Genomic DNA, 16,934 nt, shown 5'->3' with positions numbered 1-16,934 from the left:
ACAATCGTGGAACATCATCTTCACATGGAAAACCTTTTTCCAACAGATTTAGGAAGACCATAGTTGTCAGACTTTGACATCTATGAAACGGGAGAAAGTTCAAGTTTAGTTGATTGAGTCCTTAATAAAACACCCAAATGAGATATTAAGGCTAGGACCCAACACAATATCCTACAAATTGGAAGAGGGATGCCGTAATCCAACTCGCAGAACATTTGAAGGTAGGTAAATGACGATTTACCAATTTCCACCATGAAAAACAAAAAGAAGGTTAAGTTTTAAATGAATTGAAACTCCTAGATCTTTTGAGATTCATTGAACTTTTCAACGTCATGTTTAATCTCGATTATACCCTTCATTTGTGACTGGGATGTCGAGGATCACAAATAAGGTGTGAATAACCATGCGAATGTACGTGGTGCCCTCAATGTTACAATCACCTAATCGACGTACCGGTTAACCACACACGCTCCATCGATCTATGACAAACATCGAGTCATCCTTCGCTACCAATGCCAAACCCACCTTAGTGTGACGGTTAACCACACACGCTCCACTAATTGTCTCGACAAGGGTACAAAGTGTAATTCCATGGAATTGCATCGATTTCACTTTTTCCTAAAGTAACTAAGATTTGGGAATTTAGTAAAAACATTTAATTACTTTATTCATTATACTTTTAATGAGGAGAGGGGTTTGCCCTATCCTACCCGTTCGGCTAACGACCCTCCACTAGTCAAGAGTGCGGTGGGTAAGAGTGGATACCCATTCAATCGCCATTTTATAGGCCAGCTTCGTGAATGAGGCCTACTAACAGTAAGACTAGCAGTTTAAGTTATACATATATAATATTAGACTTTTAATGTTATATATAGTATAGGGTCTATTTTACACTTTTAAAATACTAGGTGGTTTAATTTTATAAATTACACTTTTAATTTAAATTAAATATAGACCATATCAAAATGGATTTATTAACTTTCTTTTAATTATACCTTTAATTATCTTAATAAAACCATAAGGGTGTAATTTGAACTTTTTCAAAACTAGGGTTTTAGAATTTAAAATTTCAAAAATTAAACTTTTAATCAAAAATTTAAATTCCAAAACTTGAGGGCAAGTTTTGAAACATTTCAAAACATTAGGGTTTAACTATTTAAATTTCAAAACTAAAACTTTTAAGGTTCAAATTTAAACTATAAAACCTAAATGGTGAAAAATTGAAACTTTTCCAAACTTTATCAAGAACATTCTAGATAAACAATTCAAATAAGGCAATTAACAATTAATTTGGTTATCTAATTTTGACCTAGTCCAATTACTTGCAAAATACTTCACCAAATAACTAAAATAATTAAACATTATCTTATAAGGCAACAAATATTTGATTAATTGGAAATTATCTACTATTTTGGCAAGGATATTCACCCAAAATCAATAAAAAACGGATTTTACTAATTAAAAACGTTTATGGTAAGTATCCCAAGCCAAAACAGCTAGTAAATCGCGAAAATAAGCTGCCAGACCCCTAGACTCGTCGAGTCAAGCATGGACTCGTCGAGTACAGCCGACTCGGCGAGTTCACCAAGTGACTCGGCGAGTCAAGCAGTCAGAACCTCAAAAATTCGATTTTCAGGCAATATTCGATCAAATAAGCATCGAATTCATTAACAAACAGCCCTAGGCTCTGATACCACTGATGGGTTTTGAGCACTACAACATTCCTATGGTGTACATGCAAACCATAAAGCTTTGGATCTAGTTTGTCTAATGAGCATGCAATAATCATCCAAAGCCATAAACCCTAGATCTAGCATGTGATAATCAATATAAACATAAGAATAGGGTTTAGATCTTACCTTGATTGTTATGTAGCAATAACAATCTATTTCTTGTAGTAATAGGCTTCTAAAAGCTTAGAGTCACAAATGTCACTCCTCTAATGGCTCACAAACACCAAGAGCTAGAGGATGAAGAAGGAGAAGAGGAGAGGCACTCAAAAACGTCTAGAAACCCTAAAGAATAAGATAGCCACGTTTTTGGTGCCCTATGAGTGATTAAATAGTGAGGCTATTAGGGTTATCTAACAAGGAAACCCTAATTTGACTGCTTAGGCCCTAAGCAACCCATGGACTCCTCCTTTAGAGGCCTTGGACGATTTCTAATGGGTTTCCCCATAGAATTCGTCCACTCCTCTAATAAGGAGTCCAATAGCCCAATATTTAATTATCACACAATTGACAGTTCTAGTCCCCTAAGTTTAATTAATCTCTTTTAGCCACAAAATTAATTCTTAATTAATTATTGACTAATATTAATTAAACAATATGATTTCTCCTTTAATATATTATTCTCATAATATATTAATAAATTATAATTAATCCTCTCTCTCCATAATTCATCCTATCAAGTTGCTTTGGTGAAGGCAACCCAAAAGGACCATGCACCATCGGGTCAAGTACATACCAAAATAGTTATGGACTTAGACACTAATCCAACACCCTCTGCATCAGAACCGCTCCTAATCCCAAAATAGAAGTGTCACAGTACACTACAAAGTCATCCAATCCACCGGGTAGTGATAAAATCGGGGACTCACATAATCTCTGTCTTAAGGTCTCGAATGTCGACTGCTGATCTAGACCCCACCGAAAGGTCACGCTTTTCTTGCTCAATCGGGTCAAGGGTACGACGATCTTGGAGAAATCATGAATAAATCTTTGATAGTACCCCGCAAGACCCAAGAAACTTTGGATCTCGGATGCGTTCTTCAGAACCTCCCAACGCATTACCGCCTCGATTTTGGCCGGATCGACCAAAATACCCTCCTGATTGATGATGTGCCCCAAAAACTGCACATCACGCAACCTAAAATCACATTTGGAGAATTTGGCATATAGCCTTTCCATCCTCAAGGTCTCCAATACCTCCCTAAAATGTTGCCTGTGCTGCTCCTTGGTCTTAGAATAGACCAAAATATCATCAATGAAGACGATCAAAGACCGATCTAGCATCGGTCTACAAACCCGATTCATGAGATCCATGAATGCTGCTGGAGCATTGGTGAGCCTAAATGGCATCACCACAAACTCATAATGACCATAACGAGTTCTGAAGGCCGTCTTCGGTGTATCCTCATCCATAATCCTCATCTGGTGATACCCCGACCAAAGATCAATCTTGGAAAACCAAGATGCACCCTGGAGCTGATCGAACAAATCATCATCATCGGAAGCGGATAACAGTTCTTCACTGTTATCTTGTTCAGCTCCCGATAATCGATACACATCATGTGTGACCCATCCTTCTTTTTCACGAACATAATCGGTGCTCCCCACGGGGAACTACTCGGACGAATAAATCCTCGGTCTAGCAGCTCCTGAAGCTGCGTAGACAACTCCTGCATCTCGGGCGGAGCTAGATGATACGATGCCTTGGCTATCGGATCCGCACCAGGAACTAAGTCAATACGAAACTCCACTTGCTTCTCCAGAGGTACCCCTAGCAACTCCTCAGGAAATACATTGGGGAACTCTCGCACAACCAGAACACTGCTCAAATCTGGTGTGGCCTCAACCCTTGTGTCTAAAACATAAGATAAGAACCCCGAACAACCCTGCTGAAGAAGCCTCATATCCCTCGCAGCCGGACAGAGAGTTGGCCCATGCGAGGCTCTCTCTCCATGAATAATAAGTTCTCCCCCACTTGGGGTTCGAACTCTCACCAGCTGACGCTCACAGTCTATAATGGCCCCATTGGGCTCCAACCAATCCATCCTGATGATCACCTTCAATTCCACAAAGGAATCGGAACCAAATCGATAGGAAATATCTCCCCGAACACATTCAGAACGCTCCTCCGATAAACCCTCGCAACACTCACGGTGAGGTCATCCGCAATCTCTGTTGGATGAGGTGTCTAAGTCCATAACAATATTTGAGATGCACTTGACCCGACCCGGCATGGTCCATTTGGGTTGCACTTCACCCGAACGATTTGGATAACCTTTTGAGAATAATATGTTTATGATTTGTTAATATATTATAAGTTATAATATATTAATATGAAATCATATTATTTAATTAGTATTGATCATAAATTAATTTAGAATTAATTTGGTGATCAAAAAGGTGACTAATTAAATATGGGCTCTTGTATTTTATATAGTGTCGGCTAATACTCATTTGGAATGGGCTAGGCTTGCATGGGAGTCCATGGATAGTCCATGGAGCTTTTAAACCATGGATCCTTGGAAAGTAAGAGTCATGGGTATTAGGGTTTACATGGATGTAACCCTAATCCTCCACACTATATAAAGGAGTCCTTGGCACTTGATTTGGCACTAGTTGTGTGTGTACAAGAGTGGTGGCCAATTCATGAGTGTGCATTATTCTCTCAAGAGTTTTCCAAAGTTTGTGGTGATTTGTGATTTCCATTTGAGGCATCCACACTATTGGTGCTAGGCTCTCAAACTCCAAGCAATCAACCACTACTAAAATGTATGTCATTATACTAGTAATTTTATGATTCAAGTTCCCCATGCCATGCTAGTTAGGATTTAAACCTTGGAAATTCTTATTTGCATGTATTTTAGAGATAACATAGATCCAAGGTTTTTAGGGTTGCATGTACACCATAGGAGTGTTAGAATGCTCAAAACCTAACAGTGGTATCAGAGCCTAGGCTTGTTTTCTTGAATACTTGATGCAAACTGTTGAAAAATCGAAAAAGCTTGTTGTCTGGACAGTGGACTCGCCGAGTCCGTCGGGGGACTTGACGAGTCCAAGCATATATTCATCCTACTCGTCGAGTAGGTTCATGCACTCGAAGATCGAATTCTTGAGCTACTACTTAGGAGTTATGATAGATTGCTAGGAAATATGTAATAGCAAAGTTTCCATTTAAAGTTGCATTGTAAGGAAAAAGTTTTTTCGCATTTTATAAATAAATAAAATTTTTTGTTTTACTTTATTTTATATCTCCTTGCAATAGCATTTATGAAAAGTTAATGTTTGTATGTTTCTAGCAATAATGAATTTGATTCTTTCGTATGTGGTAGTGTCTAAATTTACCAAATAAGGAAAGATTCTCATCACCCAAGTTTCAATTGGACCGAAACTTGGAATCATGTAGGTTGTATTGCATGATGAATGAGGATTTTCATTTTTGGAAAGTTAAGACTGATTCCCTGACCACATGTATATGTGAGTCAGGTGAAAGACTAAAGGATCGGGTACACTGGGTGTGTGCAGGTCAAAGTTCACCAAAAGGATCGATAAGACTATTCGTCATGATTTACTAAAGTTTAGTAAATATGGTTATACTTAATAGTTTAAGTATAATTCTGAAACATTGGAAAAGTTTTAATGTATGGCAGGGCGAATGGGAAGAATCAAATTAGGCAGAAAGATAAAAGTTTCTCAAATCTGAAAAGATGGGAGAGTACTTTAGTATCATGTTTTATGATCATCTTAATGATTGTGAGACCATATCACAATTCATCCTCTAGGGACATCTTAGTGCATTCTTATGGCTAAGAAGAGGAGTCATGAATTATTGAAGTGGTTAAAATCGAGAAGATGAGTCATACTTCGTTCCAAAAACAAGTCTTAGAGTCATACTCCAAGATTGTAACTTGAGTGACACATCTTAAAGAAGGTTTATAACACTTGTCAAATGTAAGAGTAAAATGTTTTCTACTCTTGTACATTTGAAATTGGCAAGTTGTGATGTTTTGGAGAAAACAAAGACCAACTAAGGCCAATTGTGTGAAGTGTTTATCTTGATAAGAATCCGCACTAATTCTTGAATATTTGTTTGGTTGTCAAAGAATGGTTCTTGACAAAGAGAAACTTATATGTCAAGACGACAGTGGGAGTCTTAAAGGTCTTGAAAGTTTCAAGAACTAATCAAGGATAAAACCTATTGTTTATCGCTAGCACACGACTTGAGGTTTGTAACCTATCATGTTGACATAATTCTTGTTTATGTGCCTATTCCGGTAAAGTTGTCTATGTATATGAGTTATGTGAGTTCTCAATTGTGTGCATAACAACTTGGAAGCAATGGTGGGCCCTTGTACTACCAAGAGGCAAGAAATTGAACAAGTTCAATTCATATGAGTTTGAGTTTGTTACTAACCTTGTCTTGTGATTATGGTTTTGAAGAATTCATATGGATAGGAACACATACACCATAAAATCTAAGTGTCACAAGGTTTCTTTCCGATTCATGACAATGATGGTGAGGAAACGCTTTCATTAAGTAGATTTTAAGTAGATAGCAATTGTGATATTTGTATTCTCAAAGTCGTTAGTGGAGCGTGTGTGGTTAACCGGCACACTAACATGGACTTGTGAGAAATGGAAAAAAGGTCTAAACATTATGATTACGGTATCCCTCTTTATAATTGTTTAGACACACATGTGAGCTATCTAAGGAAAGATGTATGAGTGTGAGAAGCTTAGATAAAGTTTTGTCGAAGCATCTCGTATCAGAAGTCTAAACTTTGGTGATGAAAGTCAATAAAGTATTGATTTCTAGAAGTCGATTTCTGAGTATATGTCAAAGCTAGTGGGAGCATAATTGTTATGCTAAATAATTATTATGCTAGTGGGAGCATAATGATAAGTATTGTTAATTACAGAAAACAAAAGTTTCGCTTGAAAAAAGGTTGTTTTGCTATAATTAAGGGAGAGGAGATTATACTTCATTTCAATCCTAAAAGTTTAGATTGAGATTTTAATCATCTTTAGTCAAGAATATATATATGAATTTCATGTTGGAATGGTTCAACATGAGGGAATTCTATATATATTGCGTTCTCAAATTTCGATTATGATTACGACATCCCTCTTCATAGTCGATTTTTGAAAACATGGCAAATAAAAATATTGTAGCAAAAGACTGATCTAGTATCATGTCTTTATGTGAGACATCATGAATCGTGTCCCATATGCTTCGGGTATAGGATCAATCACATGTGCTACAATATCTATCCGTTCTAAATTTTCAAAAATGCCTAGAGCATTAAGAGGAAAAAAGGAATAGAATCGGATATGACTGAAATGATTAAGCAATTGTCGAGAACAATCTGAGGTTTACCTAAGATTGGTTTCTCATGGACAGTTGGAAGTATGATGCTAAATTTTGGAGAGGGCCATATTGACATATTCTGAAAAGAGGTAGCTCTTGTTCAGAAGTGATAGTCAAAATGGGAATATGGAAATGTTTTCCATATTGGGAGTTGGATTTTAAGAATCTATGAGAAAGTTAGAAACTTTTATGCAAGAATGATATTCAAAGGAATGTACTTTGAATGTGAGACTTCGGTTCCATGGAATTGATCTCCACTGGAATACTTTGTAATGTCTGTTGCCAGGTCTTTGTGAATTTTGTGCATAGTCATTGCAAGAGGATCAAGAGGATCTCACATGGCCATAACACCAAAACTAACATTCAAACAAGGTTCTTATGCATGGAGAGGGAATGAGCTCAATAAAAGATACAAATTTATGATATTTGGGGCCTAAGAAGGTCCAGATCTGGAACCATATCCTTGTGATAGGTCCAGATCTAAGCTTGCTTCCATTTCCTCAAAGTTGGTCACAACTCTCAAATAGAATTTATGCTTAAGGTAACAGATTCATACCTCAAATCAATGCCCAAGACGAACTAGATGCTAGATCTAGCGTTTTCCCTTGATACTTCTTCTTCAAGCTTGGAATCCTCCCCAAAATCTCAAGGATAAACTCCCAATTGATCTTGCTTCACTCACAAGAGGGTTTGCGGCCGTAAACGTTCTTCTATGGTGCTAAGGGAGGCTACTGGGGCGGATAATGACGTTTATATAGGGGGCAAACCCAAAATTTAGGGTTTTCTTTAAACAACTTGGACTCGCCGAGTCGACCTTCGACTCGCCGAGTCGGTCCTGTTCCGCGTTTCATGATCTCACGACCCTACTCGACGAGTTGACCTCCCAACTCGCCGAGTCCATGCATAAATCCTTTCCAATCCAAACCAGGTGTTACAAGTCTCCCCCACTTGAACTAGACTTCGTCCTCGAAGTCTGATGACTCAAACAAATTGGGGTAATGATCTCGCATCTCCTCTTCCGGCTCCCAAGACCATTCGGAGCCCCTTCGGTGCTGCCATTGCACCTATACCAATCTTGTTTCCCCATTCTGAAGACCTTTGGTCTTCCTATCAAGAATCACAACCTGCTTCTCGATATAGTTCGGACTCTCATCCATCCGAATGTCATCCAATGAAACGACTGCGGACTCGACCATGACACCCTTCCGAAGCTAAGATATATGGAAGGTTTTGTGAGTCTGGATAAGCTCCTCTGGCAGGTCCAAGCGATATGCCACATTGCCTACCCGGGCTGAGATCCTGAACGGCCTGAAGACCGAGGCCCCATCATGCCTCTCTTCCGAAACCTGATAATCCCTTTCCAGGGAGACACCTTCGGCAACGCGAAATCCAAGAATGAACGAATTACTTGCAACCTGATCACATCTGCTTCATCTGAAATCTGAAGTTTCGAGATGGTCTGTCTCCTTGACAGACTGCCCACATCGACTCATCATCGAACTAGTTCCACGAGAAAACCAGTCTAAACAGAATACTTCCCGCTCGCAATACCTTGAGGCTTCCTAAAGAACAAAGTCACCGATTAACTGCGACTAACGAATACAAGCAATTCACACACAGACCCCAAATCAATGAAGTCGCTCCTACTCCTCTTGCTGCCATATGGCTGTTTTCCAGAAGAACGACCGGGGACCTCCCTGGCCCCAACTTGTCTACCAACTATCCGGAACACCATACACCTACCCGATTGCTGAGCCAAACCACACTCAGCAGTCCCCTGCGACCTCCGAAGGATACCTCGTCTAACCATAACTGCCCTATCTCCTTCCATCCAATTGATCCATCCTTATCGAGATAAGCAAAAAACCTGTCGCCACTGAATCCGGCACAACAAGGTGAGTACTACCAGAATAGTTGTAGTCTTATATCATACCCGGTCTCCTTCGACCTACCGTTTCCTGATTCTGACATGTCGTGGCTCCATAACAACTAGATCCACCCGAGACACATCCCAATGACTTAAAGCACCATCAAACCAACCCGTTCACCAACCTGGAATTCTGCCCTCAATGCCCTTGTCATATAGATGCCCCACATCCCATCTCGCTGAAACGAGATCCTGCACGAATTCCGATTTGGGTTCCTATCCAAATCCGAATTGTTGCTCCTACCCAGAGATCCTTGAATTGGCATTTGCATAATGCACCATGACCTCCCTCCATCATTTACTTGACTGGTTAATAAATACTTTTAGTCGATTCCCTGAGACTTCCAGTTTTGCACTCGGTCCAACCACCAGGTTCCTATGAGATCCCAAAACAGGGCTACCCAACCGTAGCCCTACAGAAACATGCACCACTCGACTACAAGATCCTGCATCACAAGGTCCAATCCTTAGCCCAGCAGTCTCTACCGGTTCCAACCTGAACTCCCATACACGCCCGGGCTTGCCCCCGGATAACTGATCGATCAACCACCTTGGGTCCTGATCCTAACTAAGTTGTGACTCTCCCACAACCCTGCGAACTAGCCTACCCTAGTCCAAATCACCTGAAAGAATCTGTGAATGCTACGACACCCCCGCAGTCTTACAACACTCTCTACCGCTAGTGAACGCTACGGCTCCCCCATAGTCTTACAACACTCTATACCGCTAGTGAATACTACGGCTCCCCCCGTAGTCTTACAACACTATACCCTAACTGACCATTAGTGAATGCTACGGCTCCCCCATAGTCTTACATCACTTTCACCCCAATCTGAACATTAGTGAATGCTACGGCTCCCCCGTAGTCTTACAACACCTTCACCCTAGCTTTTGACCCGGATACCTGGGCGGTTCTCCCCCACTTAGATTCAACTAAGCCCGTTCTGCACACGAAAATTGCAGGATTCCCAATCCTTATTACGTTCCAACGCTCACCTTGCTGACGACCGGTGCTTACCAAAGCTAGAACACCATGAATAACTCTTACCAAACAACACGACTCTAGAAAACCAGCTAACACTTCTTGAATCCCAACAACGCCAGTGACTCTAGCTGCCCAAACTGATATCACACTCAGATCTCGAAAGTCCAACTGTCGGATGCTCCAATCAAAACTTCAGCATCAACTCTCTCTTCCTTTGACAACCCCGAAAGCCTTTCCAAACATAATAGCTAAGGTTACCGGAACCTAGACATAATTCCCTCGTACCGAATCTTGAACCAAACCCGACCATTCCCAAAATGATAATCAAACACTGGACAATCCGTAATATACAAGAAGACGACCCCATACTATTCCACCCAAAATCATGGCATGCAGATGGCATTTAACTCTTCTTGAAGGTACATCTAACTCAACCACAACCAAAGATAACAATCAACGATACGCCTACTCACGTTGGTTAGGAGGCAAAAGGGTATATACCTCGCACCCTTGTCTGTCGAAATTCTGATTTCTCCTGTCCGATCCTGCAGGGTGGGGCCCCTCTCATCATTGTACGACCCATGTGTTGCTTCCATACCGTCCTCGCGTGCCTTCACCATCTTGATCCCGGTATGATCCTTCCTTACTCTCATCCTAAGCATTGAGGATAATGCTTCATTTTAAGTTTGGGGTGAGGTATTCTTATATATATATTTTTTATTGCATTTAGGTTGTATATAGTTGCATTTAGAGTAAGGCATTTAGGTCATTCATAAAAATTCCAAAAATATTGCATATTTTATTTCTTTCTTTTCTAATTTTCATTCTTTTTAGATGCATTCTAGTTTAAGTTCATGCATTTTTGTTCTCTCTTGTCTTCTTATCTCTACAGGTACCATAGCGTCGAGTCATAAGTATTGAATCATAGATTGGTCCCTGGTCTTGATATGGAATTCCTTGTATTTGATAAATGGGACACGTTTTGAGCCTCACATACCACTTTGAGACCGCTTGTGGGGGTCAGATGCAGGTAGTTTGATTGGGTCTAGGTGCGGAGGGATGTGGTTGGTCATGCAAATGTGTGCGAGCAAAGATTATCCCGATAAGGTATTTTGAAGACATTAAAGATATTGAAGACTCGCATCTTGGTTTTGGGGGGAGTACCCCTTAGTATTCCCGAGTCTCGTCCGAGCCTTACTTAGCTAGATTCTCACCACCTTTTTAAGATAGGTCATCATTTTTTAGGGGTCTAGAATAGATAGTTAGATAGATTTTGTTTATCACACCTTGCATTGAGGTGCTTGATGAACTTTGAAGTGGGTCCCCCAATTCACATCTTTTGGGACCAAGTTTTTTTCGGTAACACCCATTTTTGAGTCATATCCCACCCTTTTTAGTTGATCTTGGCACATTGTCAATGATCATTAGGTGGTCATGTTAGCCTCCATCCTATGTTACGTGGTGAAATTCCTTAAACCTTCTAAGAAGAAAACACAAAAAAATGAAGAAATTGGAAAAGTGAAGACAAAAAGAAACAATGAAGAAGATTAAAGAAAAGCAGCAAAAACAAAGAAGAAAAATGAAGAAAAATAGTAACAAAAAAATAAGAACAAGAATCCAAGTTCAAGTTTCATGCAAAAAAAAAAAAAACAAAAAAAAAACGAGAAAGCTGAATGTCAAGCAACAAGGAGATTGAAGACCAAATAACAGAAGATCAAAATTGAAAATTTGAGTTGTTAAGTTTAGATTTAGGTTAAGTAGAATTATTATTATTTTATTTTATTTTTGATTTTTGGTGAGAAAAGGCCTTGACGATGAGACGGTAAATTGTAAAGGACAGTACAAGGGAGAAGCCTCTGAAACCGGATGTTTGCCCGGAGGCCGTGCTGCAAAACCCTATTTCGTATTATACACTTTAGCCTGACAACTATAAGAATCATCGTGTGTGAAGAGGCGCCTTTCCTTCATGAATTATGATCTGCATTGGTGATTTAAAGTGCCCCCCACTGGGCGCATCTCTGTTTCCTTTGTCTTGCACACCGCGACTACATCTAGCCGTGATCTATTCGCCCATCTAGTGGTCGAGAATTTGGTTTATGGCTCTAAAGCGGGGAACATTTTGAAGATGCGTAGGGTCCATGAAGGACTAATTCTGACCATGTTGATTGATGTTAACCAAGTTCTATGCTATCTTTCTTTTTTCCTTTTTAGTTTAGCTCATCTCGAGCTCATTTTAGTCTTGTTCTAACTTGAGGACAGGTTAGGTTTAAGCTTGGGGTGATTTGATAGCTTATTTTATTTCCTTATTTTTATTAGTTTATTTTAGATTTTTAGCTCTTTTTATTAGTATTGCATTGTATATTCTTTATTTTCTTTATCATGGATCGTATCGGGGATTTTTTATTTTGCATGAGGAATTTTGCAGGGTTTTGGAGCTCATTGCGGTTGTGGTTTGACTGGAGTTGGACTTAGTGGACTCTCGAGGCATTGTTGGGCTTGGCGGATCCATAAAAGAAGACTTGGGCCTTAAAGAGTTAAAGGACTTGGATGAAGTGAGCTTGTGAAGATGGATCATGGATTGTTAATTTGGGCTTGGAGCATCCATATTTGAAGCAAAAAGATGATTGGTTAATTTGAATCATGTGGGATATGGAGGGGACCAAGGGAATCTTTGGTAGTGGGATGGTTAGTGGAGGAAAAATGAGCCAATAGCATTCTAGCAGCACTTGCACGGGTGGAATTTCCGTCGCGCGGGTACCCGCGCAATTGCCCAGTTTTTGGCATTTTGGTCATTTGGCTTGCCATTACCTTGGGGGATCAGATCTAGCAGCCATAACTTCGATTTTACACCATTGGAGAGCTGAAGAAGGCGATTTTGGAGCTTGAAACCCATTTCTTTTCATCTTTCCAAGTCATTGGTAGTTTCTTTATGCAATTAGACTTTTGTGATTGTTATTTTGTTGCCATGAGTGGCTAATCTCTCTATTTTGGTTAACTTTGGCTAAAACATTTGAATGTTTGTGGGTTTTTTAAGGATTCATGTTTGATTATCAATTATCTCATGTTTATGATTCTAGTTCTTATTTCTTATGCTTATTTGATACTTTGATCATGAGCTTGGTACTTGAATGAGCAATTGTTGGTTTATTTCTTTGGTTTTGCAATGAATCATTGAATTTACTTAGAACAAGAGCTTTATGATGGTAGAAATCATCTCTAGCTTATGAATCATAGCTCCTTTATGGATGTGTAAGCATTGACATCCTCTAGGAATTGGGGATTCCTTCATTCTTAAGGCTAATTAACTTCTTGGGTTCAATTGCTTCAATTGGATCTTTGATTTTGATTAAGAAGGTGTGTTGTGGGCTTCCCCAACCTCCATACTACCTATGAGGAATCTTGGCATATCATGCTTCATGATTGCTATAACCAATTTGGGATGAATGATAAGCTTTTTATTGAATCCTAATGATAAACACACAAATGTTCATTGTGTTGAATTGCCTTGGTTAACCAATTGTTCCCAACATTTGAACATCCCACCATCTTGTTTAATTGCAAGCTTTTTAGTTATTCAAGTCTTTTAGTTTTCAAGCAATCATAACACCCCCCCCCCTTTAGTTTAATTGTAGTTAGTTAGTTTATTTGCACTAGTTCTAATAGATTGCATTAGTAGTTGAATACAACCATTTCCCCGAGGATCGATACCCTTTTTTACCATTATATTATGTTTTATTTGCAACCAAAGGGTGTAATTTGCTTGGTGGACTTGACATCCCACCAGTTATGGGCTTAGACACTTAATCCAACATAATCTTCTACTCGAAGGATTATTTGAGCCTTCTATCAAGTAAAAGTGTTCTGCAGCAATAAGTTGTATGTGATCCTGTTTTCTAGTGGGAACCTCAAGTTGCAAGAAGATGAGTAGTCAGTTGGGGGATAAGCGGAATGGATTTAGCAATGGTTCGGTATGGGCAGTCTATGAGGGAGTCAGACCATCTTAAGACTCCAGATTTTAGGTTAAGTAGACGTGGTTGTTTTGCAAGGGTTTATTTTAGGTTGAAAAAGGATTCGTTCATCTTCGGGTTGGAGAGCCCTGCTACGGTTGGTTTCGGTTGCCTTTGGAAGGCTATGGTGTGCTCGAGGTTGCTCAGGTTGTCTGGCGTGTCGGGGGATGGTAAGGAATGATTTCGAGGACAAAATCTAATTTAAGTGGGGGACAAAATCTAATCATTGGCCGAAAATCATAGGTGGTGGGGTTCTTTATATAGTTGTGGGCTGCTAGGGTTTTCTGGTGGAAACCCTAATTTCTTGCTTAAGGCTTAAGCAACCCATTGACTCCTCATCTAAAGGCCTTGGACGAAACCTATAGGGTCTCCCTATATTTTTCATCCACTCCCATCTAAGAAGTCCAATAGCCTAGTTTCACAACTATCAATGATTTTCAAAACAACCATTGTTCCTTTAATCAATTCATTTAATCCCAAAATTAATTCCAAATTAATTTATGATTAAATACTAATTAAATAACATGAATTCTAATTAATATATTATTTTCATAATACATTAATAAATCAATTCATTATTCCAAATAATAAATTCAACATCTCTCTCCAAAAGTCATCCTGTCAAGTTGCTAGAGTGAAGGCAACCCAAAAGAACCATGCTACTATCAAATCAAGTACATATCAATTATAGTTATGGGCTTAGACACTTAATCCAACAGAATCTTCTACTCGAAGGATTATCTGAGCCTTCTATCAAGTAAAAGTGTTCTGCAGCAATAAGTTGTATGTGATCCTGTTTTCTAGTGGGAACCTCAAGTTGCAAGAAGATGAGTAGTCAGCTGGGGGATAAGCGGAATGGATTTAACAATGGTTCAGTATGGGCAGTCTATGAGGGAGTCAGACCATCTTAAGACTCCAGATTTCAGGTTGAGTAGACGTGGTTGTTTTGCAAGGGGTTATTTTAGGTTGAAAAAGGATTCGTTCATCTTCGGGTTGGAGAGCCCTGCTACGGTTGGTTTCGGTTGCCTTGGGAAGGTTGTGGTGTGCTCGGGGTTGTGGTCGTGTTGCTCAGGTTGTCTAGCATGTCGAGGATGGTAAGGAATGATTTCGAGGACAAAATCTAATTTAAGTGGGGGAGAGTTGTAACACCTTGTTTTGTGTCTAGCTATTTCGAGGGTTCCTAAATAATTCGAATAATAATTTCATTCAAGGATAACTAGTGTGGTAAAATAAGTAGAGTTAATGAGTAAAAGACATTTATAGACGGAAGGAGATAAATTAGATTAATTAAAATGAGACTTACTAAATTAAAAGATTGATTAAGCACATTATTAAGGTTAATAAATAATAATTTGATTCTATAAGTCCAGGGTCTGTATTGTTATTCATGAAACTATATATGTTAAGAGAATCAAGAGTGGGGGTGATTCCTGTCAATACGCCAAAGGTCGAGGATCAAAACTGCCAATTTCCAAAATCTTGTTTGTCCTCTTCCCCTCTACATCGACGCAATCTGTGAAGCCTTTTTCCGTTTTATAGCTTGCATTACCCGATCATTTTAAAAGGCATTTGATCTCTACCATATTTACCCATTTAAATGCTAGCATCTAAAGGCATTAGGGATTTGGGGAGAGTGAGAAAGAGGATCGTAAGGGCATGTCGAGTGTTTGTGTGTGTGTGTGAACTCCGATCCCATCAAGTTTTCCGATGAGATTATCGATGGTTTCCGATGACATCGGTTAATGGCGTGAGCAAAGAGATAGAGGGATGCGCGAGCGAACGTAGTCGACTGAGGGGATGGACGACCCACTGTGGATGGTCTCCGGACAGTGGCATAAAATGATAGGAGGAGATTTCAAACAAATACCAGAGTTATGTGCTTTTTTGTTCCTGTTTTGCTTGCGATTTTAACGGAGAGTAAGGAGGCATTCGATGGGATGTTTTTTGCGAGAAGGAGAATGGTTAAGAAGATGAACTTCATCGTTGAAGGAGGTCACCATTAGGACTCTTGAAACGCCTCATTTTGGAAGTCCTGTGGCTATTTCTGATTTCTAGAAACGAAAATAAAGGTATAAGACCTTTGACTAATTTTGACTTTGATGGTCTTCATTTAGAATCAGGGCTTGATGCGGTGGGCTTACAAATGGTATTTGGGCTAAATTAAATGGTATAATATTATTGGGTTAACTAGCGTGGGCTATTTTCTATCTTGGGCTAAAGTTTATTGGTTCAAGATTGGTACCCATTTTTAATTAGACAGTAAGTATAATTTTATTAAAATCAATTTAAATACATTTATCGAGTCTTGCAAATGGTGTGACATATAATTTTATTAGAGATGAAATTTATCTTCAAGCACTAATTTATATGAGACAGCGTTTTATCATATGCCAAGAATTTATATATTAAAATGAAGTGGTAAGAGTTTGAACTTAAAATGGTATTTTACCCTCGAGTGTGTAAAACAAGAAGTAAGCCTCGATTTGGGGTTTGGGTTCGGTAATTTGGGCTTCGGTTAGGATGGGCTGTTTCTTTGGGTTATGAATTATTTGTTTGGGCTCTGGTTGGGCCTCAAGACCTTGAGTTGGCCTTAGGTTGGTTTGGGCCTCGAGTTGTGTTGTTGGGCCATTAGTGGGCCTTGGGCCAAGTTTGGGTTGGGCCCATTAAGGAAAGGGTAAAATTGTCTTTTACCCTAAGAGTCGGGACTTATGAGTTGAGACCACGGTTATTGGATTATGACATAATTATTAATTGGAATTTATTTGTTGTTAGTGTGGGATTTCCGGTTCGGCAGCCAAGTGTTATCTGATTAGCAATGGATCGAGGTGAGTTACCTTCACTGTATTTGTGGGTCGAAGGCATCAATGTCGGCCCACTAGTTGATGTTTATAGTAAGATGATTGTCTTTGTGATAATTGTC

This window comes from Lactuca virosa, chromosome 9, assembly GCF_052849685.1.
Source record: "Lactuca virosa cultivar CGN04683 chromosome 9, Lactuca_virosa_CGN04683_v6, whole genome shotgun sequence".
Lineage (NCBI taxonomy): Eukaryota > Viridiplantae > Streptophyta > Magnoliopsida > Asterales > Asteraceae > Lactuca > Lactuca virosa.
Note: the sequence above shows the minus strand (reverse complement) of the source record.